The following is a 14,237-nucleotide window of genomic DNA, read 5'->3' as shown; positions in this document are numbered from 1 at the left end:
AAGTACAGTAAAAGGAGAGCATGTCACCTGCTTGTTGATTGTTTCCAATTTACATAACAGGGTTATGAAGCTCTGTCACACTGAAGCTAGGTTGTGTATGTGTTATATAGCCAATATTAAAGAAGAACTCCAGCCAAAATTAACCTACCACCAGGGAAGCTTGCTTAGTCTACTAGTGACTACCTTGTTCATTTTCGAGCAAATGCTGTACTTTCGTGGGACTCCAAGGCGCAGGCAGCCATTCTGCCAACAAATGTAATCTTAGACTAAGTGTTAGAGCTCGGTCATGACAAAAAACTGATGGACAGTCTGTTGCACAAAGGACACCACCTGATCCCGAAGGATCCCATTGACTTTTTATGGCTTCCTTCTGGTTAGTGACTGATGTCTGTTTATGTGTAGGATTTTAGGGGGGGAAAAACAACAGTAAATTTTTCCCACCTTTTAACAGATTCTGCAAACACAGCTCCGGTGGAGATGTGAACATAGCCTTACCCTAAGAGGTATCTGTCAGTTCCCAGACCTTTTCTCACATATAGAAATGAACATACATATTGCCAGTAGAAGCTGATGGATGGTTTGGGGTAGGGGACATACTGCATAGAAACTATACACATGATACACGGCCATGTCCCTGATGGTATCTCCTCGAGAGGCAGAGACTGATAAGTGTTGAGAGACTTTATTACTGTAAGCAGATTAGTCAGCAGTATAGTGCAGCCACTACACATACTCATCAGGTATCACTCATCATATGTATGAAGATTAGCGCAGCCGGCTTCATGATCTTATGTAGAATGACTTTTATAGAGATTATGGGCACTTCAGAACAGTCTGATATCTAACTACAAGAACAGTGACTACTTGTAACCCTGATAACATAAGCGTAGGTTGTACAAAATGACAGAATCTATTGTTTACCACTTAAAGGTATAGTGCCCTTGGAAAGTGAATGGGGGTGGGACTGAAAAGAGTAAACAATTTTTTAACCTGTGTTTCTGTAAGCTTTGAAACAAATGGAAACTTAAGAAACAGAAGTGTTACAAATTTGGTTAGGATATATATACATTGTGAGGCAGAGACAGGAATGGTTGTTGAGGATAGCTAAATTTCCCCCAATGAACCTGTGGCATGTGGGCGCCAGGTTTCTTGAAGTGTATATCTTATCCAGGGAAAGTTGTGTTAGATATATTGAAATACAGAAATTCAGTTAAATCCTTGGCAAGACTGAGCTCACTAGGGACTTTTGGTTAGTCCTGTTATGGGGCCTGGATTTGTATGGGATAAAAGGCAGGTTGCGTAGTGGGAGCTTTCATCTCCTTCCTGGGCCACAGATTGTCAGATGAGCTCCGATCAGCACAGGTACTGAAGACAGCTCATCACTAGGCTTTAAAACTGGACCTCACTTGAGTCAGTCTGCAAGTGAGACTATGAGGAACCTGCAACACTAATAAGAGTTTGAATCCAGGGGTTTGTAGCCTCAAAAAATAGACTTTGTGACCTGTGTGAGTAATACATGTGTTGTCTACTTTGTTGGGTGGCTTGTAGTAAGCCACCTGTATAGACAGGGGAAAGTTCTGTATAATTAGCGCAGTACAAGCTGGATTTATTCTCATGACTATGAGTGTGAAGGCTATATTGGTTTTGTTACTAAAAATAAAGACAGTAGAAGCCCTGTTACAAGTCTGGTTTCCTTGGAGAAGCATTATGAGGGAGGTTAGGCTAAGGGGGTAAGGATAAAATGTCTTCTGGAAGAAAGTGAATCTGGAAATTAAAGACTAAGATAGCGATGGGTTAAACAATGTGGTTAAACTTGCTATATAGGCATTCCATGTAGATTCATGTGATAAGGTAAATGTGAGCCCATTACGTAAGGACTTCACTGCCATCTTAAAAGTAACTTCTTAATGTCTACAGCAGTGTTTCCCAACTGGGGTGCCTCCAGCTGTTGCAGAACTGCAACTCCCAGCATACCCAGACAGCCGTTGGCTGTTTGGGCATGCTGGGAGGTGTAGTTTTGCACCAGCTAGAGGCACCCTGGTTGAGAAACACTAGTCTATAGGTTGCATGTAAAGGTAAGCTGCTCACAATTATTAGTGGATTGATAGAAACATAAAAGGAGGTTCTCTGTGCTGAGTTATTAGACTGCAAGGGGCTCTTAGACTGGTCTTGAAAGGGTCCTCTACTGTCTGAGCCTGTCCCCTGTTGGTTGCAGCTATCTACATGTTATTGTTTATAACACATACAGGTGAACAATTGTATTGTATCGGTCATACGTTATGTATTTTGCTATTACCATACATACTCATAGCGGACAGGGTGCTAAAGTTATGGGCAGGCTCCAAGAGCTGTAGTAAAAAATAAAGCAACCAAATAGGAACACTGTGTTCCTGATAGGACAGCACAGGTGGACCCATGGTCTTACTTCTCGTCATACTTCAGTGCAGGTGACCTAGACTCTGAAGGCCAAAAGCTACAGGTACAGTACAAAAACAAATAGAAAATGGATTAATACAACTAGACATGTATAATGGAAGAGGTCAGGGTGTTACATAGTCAGCAGAGCTTTGGTTAAAGGCTCCATTCAGCTTCATATCATGCTGTGTGAGGACTTTTATCTCTCTGCTGACCTGGAAGACATTGTGACACACAGCAATAGTTTGGGGCAGGCTAAAGAGGCAGCTCATGTCAGCACTATACAAACGTTAGATATCTACCCATGATTGTTTTTTGGCAATTTATCTGCACTTTTTGTTAGTATGGGTGTTCCCGGTTATTCTTTCCTGGGTCCTGCATCTGTAGGCACTTATGGTGCATCCTTAGGATGTGCTATAAGTGTGTCAGGTGGCTAGAAATTGCCTTTAATGTAATAGATGTGGTCACTTTAAAGAACAGAACCAGATAGTCTTAAAAGGTTGCTTTTAATGGGTGCTATCCAATGCAAGGACAGTCCGACTGAAAATACCTTGCAGATGACGCATCAGTAGGACATCTCTGCCAGTCAGTAAGGCCCTGTTCACCTTTTGGATTTTGTTCTATGCCGGTGGTATATGTTGGTATCCCAGCAAAAAGGTGTGTCAATATATACTGTGGTGTCCATATGGCGGTTTTATTGACTTTAATAGACCAAGAGTAGTTTACTTGAGAAGTTATCTCTGTTTCCTCAGATAATCCTTTTTTTGTGGTACTCAAGAGCATGGTAGGCTAATCTTTAGAGTCCCGCAGTGTACAGCACCCTAAGGGTATGTTCACACGGCAGAATTTCGGTGCGGGATTCCATGGAGGAATTCCGCCGAAATTTACTGCTCATTGATTTCAATGAGATTCTCCAGTCCCATTTAGATAGCATTATTCCGCGGCAGGCATTCCGTCAAGGAAATTCCGCAGACCTGGCTTATATTTTACAGAACTTTTGCCACGGAATCCCATTGAAGTCAATGGGGCTTGAAGTTCGGTGGAATTCTATGTTCTGAGAACACAGAAATTCTTGCACAATTCTGTTGGAATCCCGCAATTCAGAATTTGTGCGGAATTGCTATGTGAACATAGCTTAAAACTTCAGGTAGGGGTGGGAAAGGCTGTACCACATGCAATCTGAACATTCTCATAGATGCCCTTAAAAGGGTACTCTGCTCCTAGACATCTTATCCCCTATCCAAAGGATAGGGTATAAGATGTCTGATAGCGGGGTCCCATCTCTGGGAACCCCCGTAATCTCCCTGCTGCACCCCGCATTCGTTTAGAGCGACGGAGGCTCGTGATGTCACAGCCACGCCCCCTCAAAGCAAGTCTATGGGATGGGGTGGGATGGCCGTCACGCCCCCTCCTATAGACTTGCATTGAGGGGGCATGGCCGTGACGTCAGGAGAGGAGTGCATTGCCAGTCATCTGGCATGGAGCGAAGTGCTGCAGCCAAGATCGCGGGGGTTCCCAGCGGCGGGATCCCCGCGATAAGACATCTTATCCCCTGTCCTTTGGATAGGGGATAAGATGTCTAGGGGCAGACATTTTTAAGGTCCCCATACTCTGTAGTCAAAAGTCAGTCAAACCAACTGTCTTTAGTGGCACCGGCCAACTGTCTAAAGTGTATAGAAGCCTCCCAACTTTTCCCTGACAGATAATGCTGGGGGGAGTGAAATGTTGGACATGTTGGATTTGAACTGCACAACCCTATTGTTCTCAGAGAGATAAGCCACCACCAGAGAGGTCTAGCAGCAGTTTACTCCCTTTCTCCATTGAGAACACATAAATATTGGGAGATAGAGCCAGCCGAACAAATGTTTATCCAATAGTTATGGCCACCTTTATTTAATGTATGACAAAAGGAAGTTATATGACGATATGTTGGCAGAGTAAAATGATCACAGATGTGTGAACACAACCTTATACAGCGAATACAAAGCAAATTACTTTGTACAAATTTGGAAATCTGGTTATTTGTAACATATATGTATATTTTTTTTTGTGTGTCAAATGAATCGGTACAGGTTATCTGTTGCATAAAGGGGTTTATTGCTTTGGACACATTTGTTTTAGTTGTATAATCTGCAGCAAGTGTTCCATTTGTTTTATGCTCCAACTAGAGGAAAAAAAACAGCATTACACAATTTCTCTAGAAATTAATAGGCTATTTGTGTAATACATGAGCATACAATGCTATTCCATGAAAGAATGTTATATGCATCATGTCCAGCGGCGCCTGTGTTAATCTATGTCTGTTATGGTATTGATTATTATCAGTGGTCGGGTCATGTTAGGTATTTATATTGTCTCACATCTAAAGTGAGTGTAAGAAACTTGCATAAAACCAACTGACCATCCATATTGTGCCTGGAAATCGGTCTTAGAAGTTTGCAAATATGTCTGTGTTTGCAAATATGTCTGTGTTTGCAAATATGTCTTTTCTCAACAAGCTCTCGCACTATTTTGGGACTGTTGATACTGGTCAAGGACATTTTCCTTGTTTTGCACAGCCTGATATCACATATCAGTAACACTATCATTTGTAAAGAAGCACTGTTTAAGGTAAATGTCCTCTTTTTAGTTTCAATATATATTTTTATAAACCGCCAAGTCATACAAAATGAGTGAAAACGTAACTCAATATAATTTCTTGAAGTTACAATCTCAGTACACATTTTCTAGTACGAAACAAAGCAATATTTATCACAGGTGGTATAAATTTTGAGATTTTAGAAAAATACATAGCTTATACCATCCAAAAAAAAAATATTAAAAGACATGGGACAAGGAAATGGGAAAAAAAAGGTTTAGGGAAAAAGGGAACACTCCAAGTCATACATTTCGGACAAAAAGATAGTCTCACCCAATCATGTCCCATCCTGACAATAGGGAAATTTCTCTAAAAAGCAATGAGAGAAAATCATAACAATCGACATTCATATAATGAAGCTTTTTCTTCCTCTGATGAGTCTAAAGCCTCTGTCCACATTATATGTGAAGAGACAATAGTCGATTTCCAATGCCTAGAAATGATCTGTCTAGCAGCCACGAGAAAATGTCGTAAGTGTCCCCCTTTCAAAGAATAAGAAGAACCAGGTATCATTTACAAAAGAGCTACCGTATTTTTCGCCCTATAGGACGCACCGGCGTATAAGACGCACCCAATTTTTAGGGGCAAAATCTAAAAAAATAAAGATTTTGAACCCAATAGTGGTCTTCAACCTGCGGACCTCCAGATGTTGCAAAACTACAACTCCCAGCATGCCCGGACAGCCGTTGGCTGTCCGGGCATGCTGGGAGTTGTAGTTTTGCAACATCTGGAGGTCCGCAGATTGAAGACCACTGCAGGAGGAGGTAATACTCACGTGTCCCCGCCGCTCCGGACCCGTCACCGCTGTCCCCGTCGCTCTGGAACGTCTCTGCTGCCGGCCGGGTATACTCGCTTTCCGTCGCCGTCATCACGTCGTTACGCACGCCAACGCACGTACGCGACAACGTGATGACGAGGAAGGAGAGCGCCGGCCATGCAGGGGATCCCTGAACGGAGAAGACACCGAGGAGGCAGGTAAGGTCCCTCCGGGTGTCCTGTAAGCACTAACCTGGCTATTCAGTCGGGCTGTTCGGGACCGCCGCGGTGAAATTGCGGCGGTCCCGAACAGCCCTACTGAACAGCCGGGTTGGTGTCACTTTCCCTTCAGACGCGGCGGTCAGCTTTGATCGCCGTGTCTGAAGGGTTAATACAGGGCATCACCGCGATCGGTGATGTCCTGTATTAGCCGCGGGTCCCGGCCGTTGATGGCCGCAGGGACCGCCGCGATAGGTGTGTATTCGCCGTATAAGACGCACCGACTTTTTCCCCCCAGTTTTGGGGAAGAAAAAGTGCGTCTAATACGGCGAAAAATACGAAAAATCTGATGAAGAAGAGACATCAGAAGAACATAGTAAACTAGAGAGATCCAGAGAGATCCAGAGCCTGGTGAAGTCATACATCTCCAGTATACTGGAGATGTAGAATGGTACATGTTATGAGACTTCTCCAGGGCATAATGCCGTTGTGTCAAGATTTTAAAATGAAGTTCCTGAATCTTACATGAGACAGATAATTTATGTGTGAGAAAATAGGTTTGTTGCCTTTGATCTGTCGAGAAGTCTTCTTTAGTTCTCGCTCCCATGACTCTATATAAGCAGGTTTATAGTCCTCTGTTTCACTTCACATAATTAAATGATATAATAATGAAATCACATGGCGAGGAGCCTTTGGGGACATACAAAGCTTTTAAAATGAGGTTAGTGGAGTTAAGAGATTCCACCAAGAGGTAAGAGAGAGAATATAGCTTTGTAAATGACAATACTGTATCCATAAAACACCCTGGGAAGAAGTTAGATGTACTAGGTCCTCAAAAGGTTTAAGATGCAAGTACTGGTGCTAGGCAGGAAAGGTACCAGGTTCTATAGCGCAATCCACCACTCAGGCAACTTCTTGGGATAAAAGGTTCGATTTATTTAGCCAAAAACATAACGCGTTGCGAAGGTTTAGACCCTCTTCATCAGATGTACAGGCAATGTGACATTGCCTGTACATCTGATGAAGAGGGTCTAAACCTTCGCAACGCGTTATGTTTTTGGCTAAATAAATCGAACCTTTTATCCCAAGAAGTTGCCTGAGTGGTGGATTGCGCTATAGAACCTGGTACCTTTCCTGCCTAGCACCAGTACTTGCATCATATACCTCGGACAGGTTTCACCTGCTGCCGATTCCAGGAAGCTGCTCCACCATCACTTTAAACCACACGCTTATTGCTGTTGTGTCTACATACACAACAGTACAAGGTGAGCGAGACTACTTACTTGTTTTACTGCCTCACCTTATACATTTTTATATTGTTCCAAACGTATTGCCCTATGAGGAGCTCTGCTCTATCTTTCTCTCCATAGAATACATTTTCTCAAAAGGTTTAAGTCACTGTTGTCCAATTACATCCTCAAGGAAAAGCACTGGATAGTGCAGTGGGTGAGGAAGAAACAAAGCGCTGTCCTGGATCCAAGGTGGGTGAAAAAATATTTATTTATATTTCTAAAATTCTTGTAAAAGGTAAACATGTAACGCGTTTTAAGGGTGGGCTGCCCTCTTCATCAGAAAGGCATTGTCTGATGAAGAGGGCAGCTCGCCCTTGAAACGCGTTACATGTTTACCTTTTACAAGAATTTCAGAAATATAAATAAATAATTTTTTCACCCACCTTGGATTCAGGACAGCGCTTTGTTTCTTCTTCACCCACTGCACTATCCAGTGCTTTTCCTTGTCTGCAACTAAGTGCTCATTCATGTGAGCAGGGGGAGCCAGCAGCAGTCCACGAAGGAACCATCCTCCACTGTACATCCAGTCAGGATCTTCATTTATGAAGCCTTTTAAGCGTTGTGCCTCCTGCTTGCACAACTACACATTGTGAGTAGATTTTTATCAGATTGCCCTCACTAAGTATCGCTCTATACTTTCACATTGGAGCGCTCTTTTCATTTCATTTTAATTACATCCTCAAGGCAGGGAATTGGAACCAGTTGTAGAGATAATAAAGAAGAACTGTTTAAAGTTGTAGGCAGACGTGGATTACACACCAATGGAGTGAAAGGTCTTGGATTAGAGACCAAATGATAGTGTCCCATTATGTGAGTCCATGACCCAAAAATGTTTGAAAGAAAAAGGTAATAATAACAATGAATTGAAGAGCGGGACATCAGCTATCCAGAATATACTTTGTGCCTGGGGTGGAGATGGGCACAAAGAGTGGCCCATGGTTGGGATTAAAGGGGTACTCCGGTGGAAAACTTTTTTTGTAATCAACTGGTGCCAGAAAGTTAAACAGATTTGTAAATTACTTCTATTAAAAATCTTAATCCTTCCAATACTTATTAGATGCTGAATATTACAGAGGAAACCCTTTTCTTTTTGGAACACAGTGCTCTTTGCTGACATCATAACCACAGTGCTCTCTACTGACACCTCAGTCCATTTTAAGAACTGTCCAGAGTGGGAGAAAATCCTGCGAGCACTGTGGTCATGATGTCAGCAGAGAGCACTGTGTTCCAAAAAGAAAAGAATTTCCTCTGTAGTATTCAGCAGCTAATAAGTACTAGAAGGATTAAATAATTTACAAATCTGTTTAACTTTCTGGCACCAGTTGATTTAAAAAAAAAAAAAAAAAAGTTTTCCACCGGAGTACGCCTTTAAAGATCCTACTAGGGTTTGCTGGAACATGTGCTCCTAAGTACTTGACAGAGACAGAGGACCATCTAAAGGGAAATATGCACTTTTTTTTAATAATCTAATATTTTGGTTCAACTCTTTGTGCTGTGAAGGATCTTTATGGCCATGATGTGAGGGAGAAGAAGAGCTTAAAGGTGTACTCTGGGGAAAAAATATTTTAAAATCAACTGGTGACAGAAATGTATACAGATTTTTTAAATACTTTTATTTACACTACTCAAGCCTTCAAGTACTTATCAGATTCCAAATGCCATGATGGAAATCATGTAGTCTTGCCAGTTGGTCACAATGCTCTCTGCTGCCCTGTCAGGAACTGTTTAGAGCAGGAGAGGTTTGCTGTTGAGATTTGCTTCTACTCTGGACAGTTCCTGACTAGGACAGAGGGGCAGCAGAGAGCACTGTGTCTGACTGGAAAGAACTACACAACTTCTTCCAGGGGATACAGCAGCCAATAGGTACTGGAAGGCTTGAATTCCTTAAACAGAAGAAATATCCAAATCTGTATAACTTTCTGGCCCCAGTTGATTTGAAAAAAAAAATTTCTCCTGAGTACCCCTTTAATTTTAACAAGCTATCTAGAATTTTTAAACTAGGACTTTAAAAACGGACTATCCTCATGACCAGTAGGAGTGTGACTCTTGGTAGTCACTTTAATTAGCTGTTTTATGGGGCTGCGGTGCTCTAGCGAGTGCTGCACTCTTTTCTTTGCTTACATCTACTCTTGCTTGGACATAAATCATCATCTGCCTTGGAAACATTAGGAATTTTGTATATAATATATAATGTGGTTGCCATGTAGTGAATGGTTCCTGGAGCAGAAATGTCCTGTACTATTCTGATATCATCACCATCTCTGATATTATCAATACTACATGACATGGGAAGCCGGTCAGACTGACACAGGACACAATGGATTTTTATCATCAAAATGCAAACTGCAAAAATACAAGGATTTGTTCCTTGCGAACCTAATTGTGGTTGTCTCTGACCCTGGTAGGGTCAGATGCAGCCATGAGGACACATCCTCTTCTTTCCGGTGTTGTTCTGCTCAGTCACAGTGTATATTGTAGACCAGGGTCAGCGTGTGTTTGTTTTCTAGCTTGGCGATATACCCTTGGCCTATTTCCGAAGTTCAGGTTTGCATTTCACTGTCCAAGTGATATTTTGGCCCCATCTCTACACCTGGAGGGCAGGATGATCTGGGAATTATAGGTAAACTGGTTTCATCAGAACACTGAATAAAGAATTGGAAAATAATAGGAAAAACAGGAATCTACATCAATATTACAATCTGCTCTTCTGTCATACTGGCAGTACAGGACAATAAAGTCCCCTCCATCTACCGTACATGCTGACTTCTTGAGAACTAATACAGTTGTGAAGATCTCAGAACCTTATGTGAAACCTGAACATCTATGCAAATGTGCCCACAGTCCTCCATGATTTTCTTATGACATGTAACACAGATGTTCTAACATCTGTGAGCCAGAGCAGTAAAATAATGGGGGAGATTTATCAAAACCTGTGGAGAGGCAAAGTTGCTCAGTTGTCCATAGCAACCAATCAGATCGCTGCTTTCATTTTGCAAAGGCCTTGTTAAAGGAAAACTGTCACATATTTTCTCCCGCACTATCCACAGGTATTGGTGGATAGTGCGGGAGACGCTGATTAAAACGAGCCCTACCTTGGTCTGATCCGCGCCGCTGTTCGCCCGCACTTGTAGTTTTAATCTCTGTATATATCCTGCTGTAACTGGCAAAGGCGGGGCTTCTCCGGGCTAACTGACACTGACGTCAGCGCCGCTCATGAATATTCATGAGCGGCGCTGACGTCAGTGTCCGTTAGCCCGCAGAAGCCGCGCCTTTGCCAGTTACAGCCGGATATACACAGAGATTAAAACTACAATTGCGGGCAAACGATCAGACCAAGGTAGGGCTCGTTTTAATCAGCGTCTCCCGCACTATCCACCAATACCTGTGGATAGTGCGGGAGAAAATATGTGACAGTTTTCCTTTAAGAATGAAAGAAGCGATCTTGTTGGTTGCTATGGGCAACTTTGCCTCTCCACAGGTTTTGATAAATCTCCCCCAATATGTTTATATCGATTATATCAAGGGCCCTATTACACGGAGCGAATATCAGTCGATAAAATCGATATCGCCCCCTGTGTAATAGGGCAATAATTCTTGTTCATCAGCTGATCATAGAATTTTGCCTGGTTAAAAGAATCATTGTTCTTTGCCCACATCTCTCTATGTAATAGGGGATGTGTGGTTAACAATCATGACAGCAAAAGGCCACACAAACAACGCGCCCGTTTGTGAGGCCCTCCCGACACAAAAGTTGAGCCTTGTAATAGGCTCAGTAAACAAGACCGGCCCATTTTTACACTGCATGTCGGTCCATGTAATAGGGCCCTAAACGGTATAGTCAAAAATTAGTTACTGGAGCACAAATAAGGCAATGTTCAGGATAGCATAGGGTTATAGATAGTAGTATACAATCTGAGGGTAGAATTCAGAGGGTCCTATGGCATATCAGAATGCAGCAGATCCCTTTACTGTCAAGAAGAAGCCTCTATGTTTACTGTGATAACTATCATGGATGATATTAGATGTTAGTGCAAAAGTGAACCCACTTAGTGTAGCCAGACCCCATGCCACATCACTGCCACAGAGCAGGCCCTCTCAGCCTCTTTGCCTCATAGCAGTTGTTATAGCTGAAATAGCTGGTACATCTTTGACCTCCAAGTATAATGCAAAAGTAAATGCATGCCCCTTCATGTTTTACTCATGTTGGTCCCATTATGACTAGGTGATCCAGTTACTATAGATTATGAGAAATAAGAATCTGCGGTGAAGAGGGACCATTATAAATTAAAGAAGTTGTCCAGAATTATAAAAACACAGCAGCTTTACATTTTGCCACAGGTTGTGTGTTGTATTGCTGTTTCTGAAAGACATGAGCCATGGACAACCCCTTTTAGGGCATTAACCAAATGTTAAAACACTAAAGGGTACTTCCCTCCAGCTCCCTTTTAAGAGACCAAAGTAGAATGTGTTTTAAATACAATTCTGAGTCCTCTAGTGCCCTATGAAGTATGGTGCCATGAATGCCCTAATATGAAATGATCTCCTTTATCTGTTAACATGTAGATATAAACCCTGTTGGAGACCAGATGCTCTGTCTAATCTATCTATCTATCTCCTGTCTATCTATTATCCATCTATCTCATATCTATCTCATATCTAATTTCTATCTATCTCATATCTATCTGTAGTGGCCCAGAACAGGAGTGTTACCCCGTATCCTTGCTGCCCTGTCAGGCAGCCTCCTGCAGTGTCCCCTGGGCCTCAATTGCACTTGCTCCCCCATGTACTGTGGGGATCAAAAGTTTGGGCACCCCAGGTAAAAATTTGTATTAAAGGGGTACTCCGGTGAATTTTTTTTAAATCAACTGGTGCCAGAAAGTTAGACAGATTTGTAAATTACTTCTATTAAAAAATCTTAATCCTTCCTGTACTTATTAGCTTCTGAATACTACAGTGGAAATTCTTTTCCGTTTGAAACACAGAGCTGTCTGCTGACATCACGAGCACAGTGCTCTCAGCTGACATCTCTGTCTATTTTAGGAACTGTCAGAGTAAAAGGAAATCCCCATAGCAAACATATGCTGTTCTGGACAGTTCCTAAAATGGACACAGATGTCAGCAGAGAGCACTGTGATCATGATGTCAGCAGACAGCTCTGTGTTTCAAAAAGAAAAGAATTTCCGCTGTAGTATTCAGCACCTAATAAGTACAGGAAGGATTAAGATTTTTTTAATAGAAGTAATTTCCAAACTTTCTAGCACCAGTTGATAAAAAAAAAAAAAAAGTTTTTCACCGGAGTACCCCTTTAATGTGCATAAAGAAGCCAAGGAAAGAAGGAAAAATCTCCAAAAGGCATGAAATTACAGATTAGACATTCTTATAATATGTCAACAAAAGTTAGATTTTATTTCCATCATTTACACTTTCAAAATAACAGAAAATAAAAAAATGGCATCTGCAAAAGTTTGGGCACCCTGCAGAGTTAATATCTTGTACTGCCCCCTTTGGCAAATATCACACCTTGTAAACACTTTTTGTAGCCAGCCAAGAGTCTTTCAATTCTTGTTTGAGGTATCTTTGCCACTTCTCCCTTACAAAAGTCTTCCAGTTCTTTGAGATTTCTGGGCTGTCTGTCATGCACTGCTCTTTTAAGGTCTATCCATAGATTTTCAATTATGTTAAGGTCAGGAGATTGTGAAGGCCATGGCAAAACCATCAGTTTACGCCTCTTGATGTAATCCCCCGTGGATTTCGAGGTGTGTTTAGGATCATTATCCATTTTTAGAAGCCATCCTCTCTTTGACTTCAGCTTTTTCACGGATGGCATCAAGTAAGCATTCAAAATTTGCAGAAATTTTATAGAATCCATTTTTCCTTCTACTCGTGAGATGTTCCTTGAGCCACTGGCTGCAATACAACCCCACAGCATGATTGATCCACTCCCATGCTTAACAGTTGGACAGAGTTTCTTTTCATTAAATTCTGTTCCCCTTCTTCTCCAAACCTTTGCTCATTCTGGCCAAAAAGTTACATTTTACCCCATCGGTCCACAGAACTTGTTTCCAAAATGCATCAGGCTTGTCTATATGTTCATATGCAAAGTTCTAACGCTGATTTTTGTGTTGAGGACATAAAAGAGGTTTTCTTTTGATGACTCTTCCATTTGTACAAGTATCTCTTTATAGTGGAATAGTGTACCACAACTACAGTGTCTGCCAGATCTTTCTGGAGGGATTGTGCAGTCAAATTTGGGTTATGAATGTTTTTTCTCACAATACTGTGAGCTGTTCTGTCTGATATTTTTCTTGGTATTCCAGATCTTGCTTTAACTTCCACTGTTCCTGATGACTGCCATTTCTTAATTACATTCCGAACAGAGGATATTGACATCTGAAAATGTTTTGCTATCTTCCTATAGCCTTCTCCAGCTTTGTGAGCCTTCAACTATTTTCAGTTTCAGCTTTCTAAACAACTGCTTAGCGGAACCCATGGTGCTGATTGTTGGGGCAAGGTCAGATGAGTCTGGGCATTTAAAACCTTTGAGATTGACATCCCCTGGTCTTCCCAGATGATGATTGAGAACAATCCATGACACTAGCAGGTCTCAGCTTTGCAAAGGGGGCAGTGCATGCTATAAATTCTGCAGGGTGCCCAAGCTTTTGCAGATGCCATTTTTTTGTTTTCTGTTATTTTGAAAGTGTAAATGATGGAAATAAAATCAAATTTTTGTTGACATATTATAAGAATGTCTAATCTGTAATTTGATGCCTTTTGGAGATTTTTCCATCTTTCCTTGGCTTCTTTATGCACATGAATCCAATTTTTTACCTGGGGTGCCCAAACTTTTGATCCCCACTGTACATATGTTTCACCAATTGTTGTATTATAAAATGTTTAAAGAGGTGTTATAACTTTAA

General features: G+C 41.6%; 1 protein-coding gene across 4 annotated transcripts in view; it reads left to right on the top strand.

Moving 5' to 3' along the window:
* Positions 1-14,237, top strand: part of BHLHA15 (basic helix-loop-helix family member a15) — a 55,271-nt gene that overhangs the window by 19,089 nt on the left and 21,945 nt on the right. Inside the window, exon 1 of one of the 4 annotated variants that reach the window (XM_056534905.1) lies at positions 2,408-2,479. The exons of 2 other annotated variants lie outside the window; for them this stretch is intronic. The gene's annotated coding sequence lies outside the window, so the exon portion shown is untranslated. Of the gene's footprint in view, positions 1-2,407; positions 2,480-10,548; positions 10,658-14,237 lie in introns of those variants that run through there. One more of the 4 variants, XM_056534903.1, reaches the window with a different exon arrangement.

The sequence above is a fragment of the Hyla sarda genome, chromosome 8 (assembly GCF_029499605.1).
Source record: "Hyla sarda isolate aHylSar1 chromosome 8, aHylSar1.hap1, whole genome shotgun sequence".
In the NCBI taxonomy this organism is placed as follows: domain Eukaryota; kingdom Metazoa; phylum Chordata; class Amphibia; order Anura; family Hylidae; genus Hyla; species Hyla sarda.
Note: the sequence above shows the minus strand (reverse complement) of the source record. Positions and strands in the feature narration are given on the sequence as shown.